The sequence below is a fragment of the Triticum dicoccoides genome, chromosome 6B, assembly GCF_002162155.2.
Source record: "Triticum dicoccoides isolate Atlit2015 ecotype Zavitan chromosome 6B, WEW_v2.0, whole genome shotgun sequence".
Taxonomy (NCBI): domain Eukaryota; kingdom Viridiplantae; phylum Streptophyta; class Magnoliopsida; order Poales; family Poaceae; genus Triticum; species Triticum dicoccoides.
In genome coordinates this window covers 532,940,596-532,956,316 of record NC_041391.1, presented here as the reverse complement: position 1 = coordinate 532,956,316, position 15,721 = coordinate 532,940,596, and positions in this window count along the sequence as shown.

Below are 15,721 nucleotides of genomic sequence, written 5' to 3'. Positions count from 1 at the left end.
AGAGATTTTGATGTAATAATCTGGCATGGTGAAACAAGTGTCCTGTGTGTATAAGTAGTACGACGGTATTATTTATCACATGGTATATCGTTGATAGAATTGCAACTCTGGTTGCTGGTTAGGAACTGTCATTCGATTTCATTCCAACAGCTGCCATGCTTTATTCAATTTTGTGTATTTGCCTTGCGACAGCATCTAAAACCAGCACCGTACAGATCACTTGCAATGTGAAAAGCGCTGAGGTAGAACACATGGCCCCCCAAACATGCAGGGTCGGCCTGCGGCCCAAAGTCCAGAAACGTGAGCCTATCTAAGTATTATATTCTCAGCTGAACCCCCATAATGCCCGTGCGTTGCAGAGGGAGTATATTTCTCGGCAAGGTGAGCCTGTCTATGATATAAAAGATTTGTATATTTCTTTACAGTGGGAGTATCTCTCTGTCAAAAAATATATTTATGTGTAACTAGTTACTCCTGTCTTTCTACTTCCTTTCGCTGATATGTGGGGCAACCGGCAATGGGGTCCACGTGCCATATGCACAAATAGAGTGCACAACTTCACGGTAGACACACCCTGGTCGTAGCACCACAGTAATGCCCAATGTGCCGTCAAATCACAACCCCCCCCTTTCCAGCTTTAGCAGTAAGCTGGACGGACGAAGCGGCAATATTTCATTGGGCCTGAATCCCCTTCTCCCTCGTCTGCTTGTTCAGAGAAAACCCCCTCTCGGCGATTGCATAGGTTTTTCTCATGGAGAACCAGGTATGAATTCTTCATCCATCCCCGATAAATCCAAGTCCCTTGGTCGCAGGTAATCCTAGGATGGCAGCTGCCGCCGTTGATGCATTTTTCTTCCTACTGAATCTAGTGTGTTTCATTTGCAGTGCCCAAAGTGCGAGTACCCTACAGGTTTCTACGCCCTCGGCGGGACACCACACTTGTTCCTTCTCATCCTAACACAGCATTCTGAAACGCGCATAGTATGTTCCTAGAATCCTCTTTTCTATCTGGGAGGGTGGTTTTTTTAACATGTTGTGTTCTCATATTATTTTCCCTGCAGTGTATTATTTGCTCTGCCAGAACACATGTACTCAAGATGCTCGGCCTTGCCATAACTGAATACACTAGTTTAATGGTCACAGTGAAGACAAGCCATGGATATAAGTTCCGAGTTGGGTTCATGAACCAAGAAGATCACTGCTTTTTTATGGCCGAACTTGGATAAACTTTCTCAAGTGTTACAGACTGAAAGTTGGCGCACGAATGTTGATGGAAATAGCAGAACCTGGTCTCATCTTCACTACGATCTTCCACCCTGATGTCGTTCCAATTTCTCATCCATGTTAGTTTTGTATCTGGTTCTTGCTTGTTTCCTCGAGTACTTCTTAATCCACCTATTATGTTTAACTAATCACAATTTAACTTTAGAAGTAGCAACGAATCTCTCACAAAGATGCTACTTCTAACTAATATTTTCTTATAATTGATGGCATGTGTAGGTTTTTTCGGAGTTAAGCAGTCTGCTCGTTTGTTACTCTGTAATAACTCGGCTGTTACTGATGGCACTGAAGTTGACTAGATCGACATCCACAAGTTCCTACACTTTATTGATCGTCTTGAGGTCCTTGTGGGGCGTTTCAATGGTGGAAGGCCACCTGGGATATGTGTGCCACTGCTGCACTCGTTGAACAGGTCCAACTGTGTCGAGAAACTTATGGTACGAGCTGTTTTCTGTTATATATGTTGTTCATAAACTATTGCTTATACACAGTTTTACAGCTATGATCTTCTTGAAACAGGAACTACCCGATTCTATTGTTCCTATACAGATGCCTGACCATGGTCGGGTTAGACTTGCGCTTGGTCACAACATGATGTTTACGTCGACCTACTCAATTCCCCTTGGAGGTGAAAAGATACTTATTCATGGGTGGTCTCAAATAATGAAGGCCCGTCCATCTTGGAGAATAGGACAGAAGATTATGTTCATGCTTTTCCATGGCTCTAAAGCGAATATCATGTTTATTGACCACATTGCGAGATGAAGCCGCTTTCAGAAGGTTTCGGATGCGCGGGGTGGCGCCTGAGCCTCACCCTTGGTTAACTGTAGCCAAAGTAGCACTGTTCGAGGTGTGCTTTGTATGATTGAACCTGTATAAGTACTCATACTGCTTTCAGCTTTGGTTGTTAAGTGCCCCTGCAGGTTTCAGTTAAGGTTGTTAAGTACTCCTGCTGCTTTTATAGTGTGAGTTTCTTCAGTCCTGTCTTCCTCCAGCCACCAAAACCAAACCAGTGCCAGCGGGGCCGCCTGCTTCCGCCTCCCACGGCTGGCTGCGCCTCAGCGCACGCATCGTCGCCCCACCGTCTCCTAAATCATTAATGCCGACCTCCTCCGCGCGCTTTGGTGCACTCGCCGCGGTGCCGCCCTCTCGCGTTGTCAACATGGTCAACAAACAACAGGAATCGGCAGAAGTACGTGGAGAGGATGACAATTGGGGCCCACCATGTCAGCATATGGAAAAATAAAATACTTCCTCCTAGTGTTTTCCTAACATCTGGGACCCACGAGATTGTGAGCGTATGTAGTCAATAGACAAGAGAACAACACAAGATCGACTGACACTTGGGACGTAGCTACTCGAGCAGTATTTTTTTTGTTATTGTTGAGACGGAGCAGGGTTTGAACTGGGCTGTGGCCCGTCTAGCCCAGACTTATATTTTATGTTCACCATGTGACCAGCCCAGCTATTTTCTCTTTGTGAAAATGAGCCCAGTTTATTTTTTTCTGAGGAATACCCAATCTAGGCCTACTTATTTTTCTACGCCCTGATGGGCTGCAACTCTTTCAAGATGCCTGCAAATCTTGAAAGTAATATGAAAATGGGTTGTAAATATAAAAACATATGACAAATTGGCAATTACTTTATAATTTCTGAATGTTTTCACATTTACAGATTCCTATTTCACTGGGCATTAACCTAATTTAAATATATCTTCAAAGTACTTTAAATCTGGCTCGACATTTCGGTATTAAAAATAGTTTGGAACCCACAGAAATATGCAAAATTGGCCCTGGCCAACCAAAAAAATGACTGCAATAAATTGCATAAGAAGTTGCCATGAGCTATATATAAATTATTGAAAAAAAGAGGGAGTGATCTCACTTGTGGGCTCGTTTAGTTGACGCGTATGCAAGATTTTTTTAGTTATTATATATGTCAACAAACGATTATAGCAGACATAACCGTTGGATGTCAATCCAACGGCCGTCGTGTTTCTTCAATCTCTGATCTTCTTGCTCCAGCCGCCAAAGCAGCACCGGTGGGACTGCCTGCTCCTGCCTCCCGTGGCCGGCTGTGCTGCTGCGCAGGCCTCAGCACCCCTTACTACTCCCACCGCTGGCCAGGGTATCCCTCTACTCACCCACACCCCCTGTTATTCTGCGGCGACGGCAGCCTCACACCACAGCTGAATCGGTGAATCCTCGTACTCCTCTCTACGCGGGCTTCCACTGCCGCGTCTTCCCCGGCTCCGCGTCGTCCCCTTCCTAGGCCTCACCGTCGTCCACCACCATGGTGCTTTCGGTGCGGCGTGGTCAATGTGGTCAACGACCGACTTCCATCGGAAGAGTTCTGTACGTGGAGGCTGACAGCTGGGTCCACGGCAGCCGCAAGGAAGTGCCTCCTTATTATGCGGAAAATAATTATTCCTCCACCTGACAGCAGGGACCCACCGGACGGGCCACCAGTATTTCGTGAAAAAAATATTTCCCCCTGACTGCTGGGACCCACCGGATGGGCCATCGTATTTTGCGAAAAAAATGTTCCCCCCACTGTCAGCTCGGACCCATCGGAAGTGCCTCCTTATTACGCACAAAAAAATGAATACCCCTGTCAGGACCCCGACTCAATGCCACATCGATCTAGCATGTAACACCTCATATCACTTTGCGGCCTCACGCACGGTATTCCCACAGGTGTCACCTTACCTTTTTTCCGGGACCGTTTGCGCCTTTTGGCACACGTATATGATAGTGTCGCTAGCATCCATATGATAAGGAGCCCGGGCTGACATGACTAGTCGTAAACCCAAAGTGGCACAGACTTACAGGGACAGGCATCCATGACCCAGCATCGAACGTGTCGGTCATCAGCAAGTGGGTCTGGGCTGTAGCTCTGGGCTAGCAGGACTCCGGTAAACAATGCGTGACATTTCCCCGAAGGGACAGACACTAGAACGAAGAAGGACACATGCCAGCCAGCCTAAGTGTTCCGGAGCAGTAGCAAGGTACCATGGCTCAATGGAAACACTAGGAGACATTTCCCGGTAAGAGAGGCTACTAAAGATAAACAACTAGATAGTCAGATCCCACACATACCAAGCATTTCAATCATACACACAATATGCTCGATATGTGCAAATACAACAAGGCATCACAACATGACTCTATGACACAAGTAAGTATTCATTAGGCTCCGAGGAGCGGAATATTACAAACAGGGGTCTCATGACCCAACATTCAGAGCATACAAATCAAAGCACATGCGGAAGCTATGATGTCTGAGTACAGACATCTATAAATGAAAAAGGCTGAGAAGCCTGACTATCTACCAGATCCTGCCGAGGGCACAAGATCGTAGCTGAGGTAACAAGCTAAACGTCGAAGTCCACGCGGAACTACTAGCGAGACCGAAATCTCTCTGCAAAAACATAAAATAGGCAAACGTGAGTACAAATGTACCCAGCAAGACTTACATCAGAACTAACTACATATGCTTCATTATCAACAAAGGGGAATGGTGGGGTTTAACTGCAGCAAGCCAGCTTTGACTCGGTGGCTATCCTGAACTACGACTGCAAGCGACTCTTTTGAGGTGGCGCACACGGGTCCACATATTCACCATATCAATACACCACTATGGATCCGCTCCCGTCTCCCTACGAGAACGCCATCCGTAGCACTCACGCTTATCTTGCGTATTTTAGGGTATCCACTTTCACTTGTCTATGAACTGATATAAGCAACCCAGAAGTCCTTTACCGCGGACACGGCTATTCGAATAGATGATGTTAACCCTGCAGGGGTGTACTTCTTCATACATGTTTCCACCACTTAGCGTCTGCACACGACATGTGCTTAGCAGACTTCAAGCGAAAGCCGACGTGGGTGTAGACCACGACCTACCTAAACACTCAAGTCTCTAGTCCAGGTTTATCGCCTATTCGGGTTCCATCCATGAGGAGATCCGGCCGGAGTTTCGCTCACAGCCCCAAACGATGTGTGCAGGGTTCCCGAGATACCTAACGGGTATCCGGTACACCGTGCCACGTACCTACCGCATCACAGCCCACCCCTACGGTCAGCGCTGTCCACGGCCTCCAGTAAGCTACAAACACCAGAAACTACTTGCAACTCCTGGACAGAGGACTAGGGTGAATAAGAAGTCGAGCGGGGTCATATTTCAGGGCCCAATGTATGGTAGTAGCTGAATCATGGATCACAAACACAGAACTCAGTTCCTGAGGACGGCTTCAATGAGACAACCCACCATGTACTCCTACATGGCCTCTCACCGTTACCTTTTACCAAATCGTGTTCACACACTTAGCTCACACACAGTAGGACATGTTCACACACCTCTGATTCATTCCCGATGAATCAGACCTGACTCAACTCTAAGCAGTAGCAGGCATGACAAACAAACATGAATGAGTAGGCACAAGAGGGCTCAAACAACTCCTACTCATACTAGTGGGTTTCATCTATTTACTGTGGCAATGACAGGTCATGCAGAGGATAAAGGGGTTCAGCTACCGCAGCAAGTAACAAATGACTCGTTGTTGTTCTAATGCAGTAAAAGAGAGCAGGGCGGGAGAGTAGGATTGTATCGGAATGAACAAGGGGGGTTTTGCTTGCCTGGCACTTCTGAAGATAACATTGAGTCTTCATCAGTGTCAACGATCACATCATCGGTACAGCGTCTACCGAGGGGGAACAACACCGACAAACACAGAAGAAACACGATCAATGCAATGCACAATATGATGCATGCTATGACATGGTAATATGAATGTGTTTTGGGCTAATGCATCTAGCAACAGGTTAAATGGGGTTGGTTTGAACACTAGGTTCAAATTCAAACTCCATATGTAAGAGTTTAAATGCCATTTAATTGATTTGTGCTAAACAGCAGCTATAAGTTGTTCTAACATGCATGAAAATGGTACAGATGGATAGATTGGATTTTTCTAATCATTTTTCATATATAATTTATTTCATTTGGAGTTACGGTTGAATTTCTATGATTTTTAGAAGTTTATACTATTTTCTGGAATTCCTGAATTAATAAAAACGCCAGAAAAGCTTTATTGCATCAGCATGACTGCAGCATGACGTCAGCAGGTCAACCGGGGCTGACCAGGTCAAACCTGACCAGTGGGGTCCACTGGTCAGTGACTGGGGCTGGTTAGTGCCGCTGACGTGTGGGCCCAGTCAACGGCCACGTCAGCGCGGTCAAAACTGATGCGTGGGGCCACCGCAATTAGATTAAACCTAATCTATTTTAGTTAGCCGGTTAGTTAGGCCGCAGGGCCCGCATGTCAGTGAGAGTGTGGGTTAATTAGTGGAGTCATTAAGTACTAACGACGGTGCCACGTTAGCTGCCGGCGTTTAACCGCCGGCGACCTCTGATCGCGGCGGCGTCCGCATCGGGATTGCGCTACAGGCCATGGTTTGGGGCGCGGGGAGCATCTACGGGGAGCTGGCGGAGTGGCGCTTCCAGTGGTGGAGGCGGCTGGAGCGGAGGTGGCCGAAGTCGTCACCGGCGTCAACCGTGGCGGTCGCCGGAGTTCGGGCGAGGTTGGTTCCGACGCTAGGGGGCACGGCGAGTCACGTGGAGAGTGCTACGGGCTCGTGCGAGTGTGGCGGAGACGATGCCGTGCTTGGAATTGATCCAACGTGTCTGTGGCCACGATGGCGACGTGCGGTGGCGGCGGCGGGTGCGGCCGAGCTCGGTGCAGTTGCTGTGGTGCTCGAGAGCGAGAACGGGAAGGGGGAGGAGGAAGAGGAGCTCACGGGGAGTCGGTTGGAGCAGACGGCGAGCTCGGGGAGGCGGTGACGGCGGCAAATCGACGGCGGCGGTCCTCGGTGGCCGAGGAGGGAACGGCGGAGCTAGCGGCATCCAGGGGCTTCCGGTTCCTTTCGTCTGGGTGAGGATGAAGAGGGAGGCGAGGCGGAGCTTCCTGGGGCGTCGGTGAGGCGTGGGGTGGTCGGTGGCCGTGGTGGAGCTCGTCGGCGGCGACGAATGTGTTCGGTCGCGCTCGGGGAAAGAACAGAGGGAGAGGAAGGGAGTAGAGAGTGAGGGAGAGGAGCGAGGGCCACCAGGGGGGTTCATGGCATTGCGGTGGCGTGAGGGGGAGGCTCGGGAACGCCTCGGTGGAAGCAGGAGGTGGCCACGGCGAGCGCGCGCACGACAGCGAGCAGCTTGCCTGCTCTGGCAAGAGGAGGGAGACGACAAGGAGCCAGGTGGGCTGGGTCAGTGAGCTGGGCCGCACTGGCTTTGCCCGGTTGGGTTGCTACAGTGGTGGGCTGTGCAGGTAAGTTGCTCCGGTAAGTACTTTCCTTTTTAAATTCTGTTTTTCTATTTTTCTGCAGCTTTGTGGCTTTATTAAAAATACTAAATCAATCCCAAAAATCATGCAACTGCTCATGACCACTATTAGAAATATATCCTACAGTAAAAATTTCAGTTTGGCATTATTTGAGCATTTAAAATATTTTATAGTATTTAAATGCCCAAATGCAAATAAGTAATGATTTAATTCAAATATCCAAAATGGCCTAAAAATATGTGCATCATTTTTGGCAGAGGTTTTCACCTTTACCAGAAATCATGAACATTTCCAGAGGGCATTTTGGGTTTATTGAAAAAGATTTTATGTTGACCCTAGTTGAATTCATTAGTTGCTAGGGTTTATCAGCCCCCATTTCAAGTTTCATAAAATTTAAACATGATGCATGGATGCTAAAGCTAAAACAAGCAAGGCCTGAACTGGGGATGTGACAACCCCCTGCTAGCTGGGACCCACCTTGGTGGGAGGCTGACTTGTGGGCCTACTAAGTTGACTGGGACGGAGGCCTTTGTCAACTTTAGTCAATATATGAACGATTCTAGCTCGAGTGACTGTATGATGTCCATCCAACGGCCGTAGTGCTTCTTCAACCTTTGGTCTTCTTGCTCCAGCCGCCCAAAGCAGCACCGATCGTGCCGCCTGCTCCTGCCGCCCGTGGCCGGATGTGATGCCGCGGAGGCCTCACTGCCCCTACTACTCCCACCGCTGGCCAGGCCATCCCTCTATGCACCCACAGCTCCTGTTATTCTGCAGCGACGGCAGCCTCACACCGCAGCTGAACAAATGAACCCTCATACTCCTCTACGTTTGGGCATCCACTGCCGTGTCTTCCCCGGCTTTGCGTCGTCCCCTTCCTAGGCCTCGCCATCGTCCATCGCCCTGGTGCTCTCGGTGCGGCGTGGTCAACGTGGTCAAGGAACGGCTTCCATCGGACGTGGACTGTACGTGGAGAGGCTGACATCTGGGTCCACGGCCGCAGCAAGGAAGTGCCTCCTTATTACGTGCAAAATAATTATTCCTCCACCTGACAGCGGGGACCCACCGGACGGGCCACCGTATTTTGTGAAAAAAACGTTTCCCCCTGACTGCTGGGACCCACCAGCTACATCTTCGCACGCAAGGAAGTGCGTCCAAAAAAACGATCCGCCCCCCTGACTGTTGGGACCTACCAGCTACATCTTCGCACGCAAAGGAAATGCGTCCGAAAAAATGATTCGCCCCCCTGACTGTTGGGACCTACCAGCTACATCTTCGCACGCAAGGAAGTACCTGACAGTCGGGACCCACCTGGTCGAAGCGTACGTAGCGTTGGCATTCTGGTCGCGAACGTGTACGTACATACTGGTGGATGTAGAGGCGCGCACGTGTCGTAGTAAAGGCGCGCACGTGTCGTAGTAGAGGCACACACGTGTCGTAGTAGAGGCGCGCACGTAGCATGTACACGCACGTACAACGGCCAGGGTACAAGAAAGAAAATACGGCCACGTATGTGTACATATGGGCAGGGTCTCGAATGCCTACTTGCGCATACGTACAGCCAGGGCTCGTGTACATGGCTGGGTTGGAACGGAGAAACAGCGTCGTCGTCGTGTTCATCGGGAGCCAACTGGCTGGGTCGGAATGGAATGCGTCGTTGTGTTCATCAGGAGGGCTTGGACGGAACAGGCGATGGAAACGAGGCCTGGCGTACTGCAGAACGGAGGAAACGGCCTTTTGTTCGACTGGCCACGTTTAAAACGGGATCCTGTTCATCGGGAGGGGTCTGGTGTACCGCAAAACGGAGGAAACGGACCTCCTACGGTCGAAACGGGGGTCCTGTTGATCGGGAGGGGTGTGGCGTACCGCAAAACGGACGAAATGGACCTCCTACGGTCGAAATGGGGGTCCTGTTGATCGGGAGGGGTGTGGTGTACCGCAAAACGGATGAAACGGACTTGTGTTGGAGCGCTATGCTCGAAACAGGGGTCCTGTTCATCGGGAGGGGTGTGGCGTACCGCAAAACGGGACTCCGCGGGATACTGTTCATCTCCACCGTCGACCTCCTCCAGCCTCCACGGGCTACCGTCGACCTCCTCCATCCTCCACGGGTTCCTGTTCATCCACCCTCCACCATGTGCTACTCCACCGGCTACTATTCAACCACCCCTCCAGGGCACCCCTCCATCATCTACTGTTCATCTAGCCCTCCACGGGGTCGTCCTGTTCATCCAGACCTCCACACCACGGGGTCCTGTTCATTCAGAGGCAACGCCACCGCTCACTGTTCATCCAACCCCCCCGCAACACTCATTGTTCATCCAGAGAGGCAGCATCGATCGACTTTAGTTAGCAGCAGTAGCGAAGGAATTGCTCGATTGGGTTCAGTTAACAGCCATCGAACGATTGCTCGGGTTCAGTAACGCGTAGCCTGCAGTGCAATCGCTCGGGTTCAGTTAGAGCCCAACGCCTCGCTCGGGTTCAGTTAGAGCCAACGCCTCGCACACACGCGCGTACGTGTAGGAGAGAAACGCGCATCGCTCGGCCCTCGACCGCCCACCGTAACCGGGAACTCCCCAAAATTTTCCTCGCCCTCGCTTCTACCACGGTTTTTTCCGTCATGGACGGCCCGAAGAATATCATGCAGCTGCGTCTCTGGCCTGCCCAGGACGAAAAGCCCATTTTCTGTCATGATTTTTTGTCATAGAAGTAGGAGCCCACCACATCTATGATGATACTGGGTTTTGTCACAATTATCGTCATAGAAGTTTCATATGTATGACAATTTTTTTTTTCGTTCGGCCCAAAATGTCACGGATGTGTCTTTTTTTTGTAGTGAGAATCGTCTATTTCTACATTGACAGTGCAGTTTTTGGTACATTGGATATCATGATCTTAGACATAGCAGTTTTCAGTTTTCAGCTGGATACACGAAGGAGTTGTGCACTCTTGTCGACATAATAGCTCACACATGATTATGGTAGTTGCACATTCTTGTCGGCATAGTTGCCATCTGCAGTAATTGTAGTTGCACATATAACAGTTATCATTTGGCTACGATTGTTAAAAATTTACACAACACAACAATACAAAAATGGTTAGATGATGTCTCGCGCTTGCATTGCTTACTCAAGTATAGCTAGACGGATGACATTGCAAGCTTGATCAAATACTGCTGTACACTAAAAGACTGTGGCACGCATGAGCACAGAGTTGCACAGTCTTGTCGGCATAGTTGCACATGCACGACCGCGAAGATGCAAACTCTAGTAGGCATAATATCTCACGCATGACTACGGGAGTTGCACACATGTGGCGGCATAGTCGCATATGCACGACCACGGAGTTGCACTCTCTCGTCGGCGTAGTAGTTCATGTATGGTTGTGGAGTTGTACACTCCTCTTGGTATAGTGGCACACGCGTGACAACGGAGTTGCCCTACCTCGCTCACATAGTCGCACACTCACGACCACAGGGTTGCACACTTTTGTCGACATATGTGCCCACTCTCTTTCGCTACGGAGTTGCACACTCTCCTTGGTATGGTAGTTCACACAAGATTGCAGGAGTTGCACACGCGCGGCGGCATAGTCGCACACACAGGACCACGAAGTTGCACACTCTTGTTGGTGTGCTAGTGCACGCACGGCTGCGGAGTTGCACACTCTCGTTGGTATAGTCGCACATGTGTGGCCGCGGATTTGCACACTCTTGTTTGCATAGCCGCACACGTACTACTAAGGCAGGTGCTCACGCACGGTCGTGATGTTGCACACTCTCGACGGCATAGTCACACATGCGTGGCCACGGAATTGCACAATTTCGTCTGCATAGTTGCACATGAATTGTTATGGGAGGTGCTCATGCTCGTCTATTGAGTTGCACACTCTCATTAGCATAGTCGCACATGCGTGTCGGTGGAGTTGCACACTCTCGTTCTCATAATCGCACACGCACTGTTGCAGGAGTTGTACATGCACAATGGGTAGTTGCTCACGCGCGAGTGCGGAGTTGCACACCCTGACCGACATAGTTGCTGACACATGGACTGCGGGTTGACACACTCTTATAGGATAGACCCTTACGCACGGCTGTGGGGGCTGCACACACGCGACGACTACTAAGCAGTTAACCAGGGTATTTAACCGGGGCAGCAGACGAAATTGCACATTACACTATTAGGGAGTAGTATGGGATAATGCCATCAGCGAAAATTGCATGTCCACAGTTAGAGCAAAAAGTTGCACATCGACTGTCAACTAGTTGCACATTGACGGTTAAACAGTTGCACCAAACAGAGACTAAGTTGCACAAAAAAATTCCTCAAAACCCACCCATGCGGGATCTAGTTTCGAAGAGCACGTCGTGAGGGTTCTAACGGTGAAAACGGATCTTAATTTCAACATGCGGTTTAAAAATTATGACTTCTTTAAAATTTGAAAACTCGAAGTAAAATGCGCTCACATCTATTAACATGGATACTTTTGTAATATTTTTGGTTTACATGTACTTATGGATTAGAATATTTTTTAATATCAACCATGGGGACAAACTATTATGATCCTTTATGGATTAGGGGACAAAAAAATCTATTTTAGGCCGGCCGCTCGCATAGGCTAGCGAGCAGCCAGCCGCTCGCTAGACTTGTCCATATTAAAAACCAATGGAAATAGCGAAACAATTTGTGGTTGGATGGTTAGGGGGACAGTGTTATCCCAGCCCGTCAGGGATTTATTTCAGAATTTTTGGTGATGTACTTTCATTGGGAGGAGACGTTTTCATCGATGATGAGGTGCATATGGTGATTTCATAAAAAATGATGGCAATAGGCGGATGGGTGGGGTCGGGAGAGCTTTGAGGTCGTGGACCCGTGGTATGATTCTTGGTGCCCCGACGTCGAGGTTGTTCACTGTTCAGCCTAGCAAGAAAATGGAACTTTGCACAAGAAAAACATTATACTTTTGTTTGCACTTGACCGAAATGACCCATTTTGTGTTAGAGCAAGTCTAGCAGTTTCCCATTTCCACAAAATAAACAATTATAACGAAAAACGGCGTGAAAAGCATGTTCCAGCAGCTTCCCTATACACACCTAACAGCCACCCCATTTCCCCCTATATCTTTCCCAACATATGCCATGTCAGCGCGCTACTTTTAACATGCCCATGATGGATCGGGCATGTGAGGTACGCAATAATGTGCTACTTGCTCTCAGGTGTCAAAAACGCTCTTATATTATAAGACGGAGGGAGTACTTTTTATCAAAGTCAACCAAAGATTTTTCATTTTGTCAAATTTCTAGTAGAAAATATAGAACAACTCGACTCAATTCTTTTCACCTTCTAAAGCAGCATGTAGGTGAAAATGATCATAAGCCCAAAAAACATGACTTCAACTCACTTCTCCGTTCAACTTACCCATATCTCCAGTCGATGAGTAAGGGCACCAACTCAGAGTAGATTGTCATGCGGGTGTACTCGGACCATATCACCTGCCATGTGTCTTAGAACTTTCGGTTCCTGCGTCCATCGCGTCTGCGTAGACACTCGTAGAGGATAATGGCGGGTGCACTACTTCGGGAATTCAACGACTATATGTACCCACGATTATGGGATTGTTTGATCATACTAGTCCTCTGAATATAATTGTCATGGCAATCAAGATGACTTCGTCGATGATATTACCATACTGTTTTCGGGGGCCCTACATCTAGGTAAACCATTGTGTCAAAACACTTGGCTGGGATCCCTTTGGGAACCACCCCTCCCTCTGCTTTCATATGTGACTACATTCAGATCATAAGATTGGCAGTGCATTAATTGTTGATATTTGGCACCCATTATGGGGGTCTGAATGAATCTTGTCGACTCAGCATTAACCAATATGATTTTCTTGACAAGCTCCATCCTATTCATGACCATTGTCGGCTTCTTTGACGTAAAGAAGCAATCACAACCAAAGTGGTCACGTGTGGTCATGGAAAGTTAGATATGTCATCCTTGACCTCTCGGAACCGACTTGCTTCATCTGTGGCTACTACTGAAAGATCGTGGATGTCGCCTAGAGGGGGGGTGAATAGTGTAACACCCCAAAAATTTAGCCATGTTTTGAATTATTAAAAACTTTGCCAGGAGTTTAATTTTTTTTGCTTTATGGATTTTCTGTTGATTTCAGAACAACTTCTCTATAATATTGAGGAGTTTTACCCCAAGTGGAAACTTTCCAAGAATGTTATTGGACTTCTATACAATTCTTAATCAATGGTTTTATTTGCATAATTGATTTCCTGAGCTTTATTCTTTTAAAATGAGTTTTCATAAGTTTTGGAGCCTCTTTTATACTACAACCATTTGATAAATGCATCTAAAATTTTCACCAAAATTTGGGGATGACATATGATGTCCCTAAATCACTTTTATGCAAAAACATCTTATGTTCAATGGAGGTTTTGAGCTCTACACCAAATTTTCAAATCTGGTCCAGTGAGCAATTTTGCACTGCAACCCATTTAAATATTTCTTTAGAACTACCACCAAAATTAGGGGAGGTCAGTAGGAGTATATTATCCATATTTATGCAAAAACCCAGTTATGTCCTTTGAAATTTTTGAGTGAATCAACCTCATTTTCATTCTGGTCCAACTTGAGGATTTGTACTGCAACCATATTTTTGCTTGCTCTTTTAACCATGGTTCTTTTTCCTACTTGTAGTCCTTCCTACAAAGCCCTTAAGCCCAAGAGCATGAACCCATTGGAATATTTTTTGTCCATGAAATGACAGGCCTTAGTTTCTGCCCAACACTGATTTTCTCAAATATTTGCACTAACACGTTTCTTCCCTTGGCAAACTAACCTGGCCATCATCACCTACAACTAAAGAGACCCCAATCTGGAGATTATGACCACTCCAAGAAATGCCTATGTGCCTTTGGCATTTTGCCAAACACCTTGTGTGCATGGCCAGTTTTGGCATGGTTTTTAGTTAGCTTTGCAAGCTTGGTCTCCTGGCCTAACCCCCTTGAGGGAGTCCTGGATTAGGGGTGTCCGGATGGCCGGACTATGACCTTTGGCCGGACTCCCGGACTATGAAGATACAAGATTGAAGAGTTCATCGCGTGTCCGGATGGGACTTTCCTTTGCGTGGAAGGCAAGCTTGGCGATACGATATGAAGATCTCCTCCCATTGTAACCGACTCTGTGTAACCCTAGCCCTCTCCGGTGTCCATATAAACCCGAGAGTTTTAGTCCGTAGGAACAATCATACCATAGGCTAGCTTCTAGGGTTTAGCCTCTCTGATCTCGTGGTAGATCAACTCTTGTACTACCCATATCATCAATATTAATCAAGCACGAGTAGGGTTTTACCTCCATCGAGAGGGCCCGAACCTGGGTAAAAACATCGTGTCCCTTGTCTCCTGTTACCATCCGCCTAGACGCACAGTTCGGGACCCCTACCCGAGATCCGCCGATTTTGACACCGATATTGGTGCTTTCATTGAGAGTTCCTCTGTGTAGTCACGCTTAGGCCCGATGGCTTCTTCGATCATCAACCATGACGCGGCCCAGGGTGAGACTTTTCTCCCCGGACAGATCTTCATATTCGGCGGCTTCGTACTGCGGGCCAACTCGCTTGGCCATCTGGAGCAAATCGAAAGCTACGCCCCAGGCCATCAGGTCAAGTTTGGAAGCTTAAACTACACGGCCGACACCCGCGGGGACTTGATCTTCAACGGATTTGAGCCACGGCCGAGCGTGCCGCACTGTCTCGATGGGCATGATCTAGCTCTGCCGCCGGACAACGCCCAGAGTGCCGCTCAGGTATCCGCTCCGACCATTAGTTCGGAGCCAACTGCGTGAGTCGGGGACGGACGGTTGGATGCCGCCCCCGGAGCCGCAACCTCTACGGCGATAGAGCCGAATACCAGCCTAGTCCTTTGCAAGGCCCGTGACTCCAGGGTGCCGGACTCCGTTCCGGACTCCGAATATTCCGCACCCCCTCCGATCGAACCCGATTGGGCTCTGATCATGGAGTTCACCGCCGCGGACGTCTTTCAGCAATCGCCCTTTGGCGATATCCTGAACTCCCTAAAGTCTCTCTCTTTGTCAGGAGAGC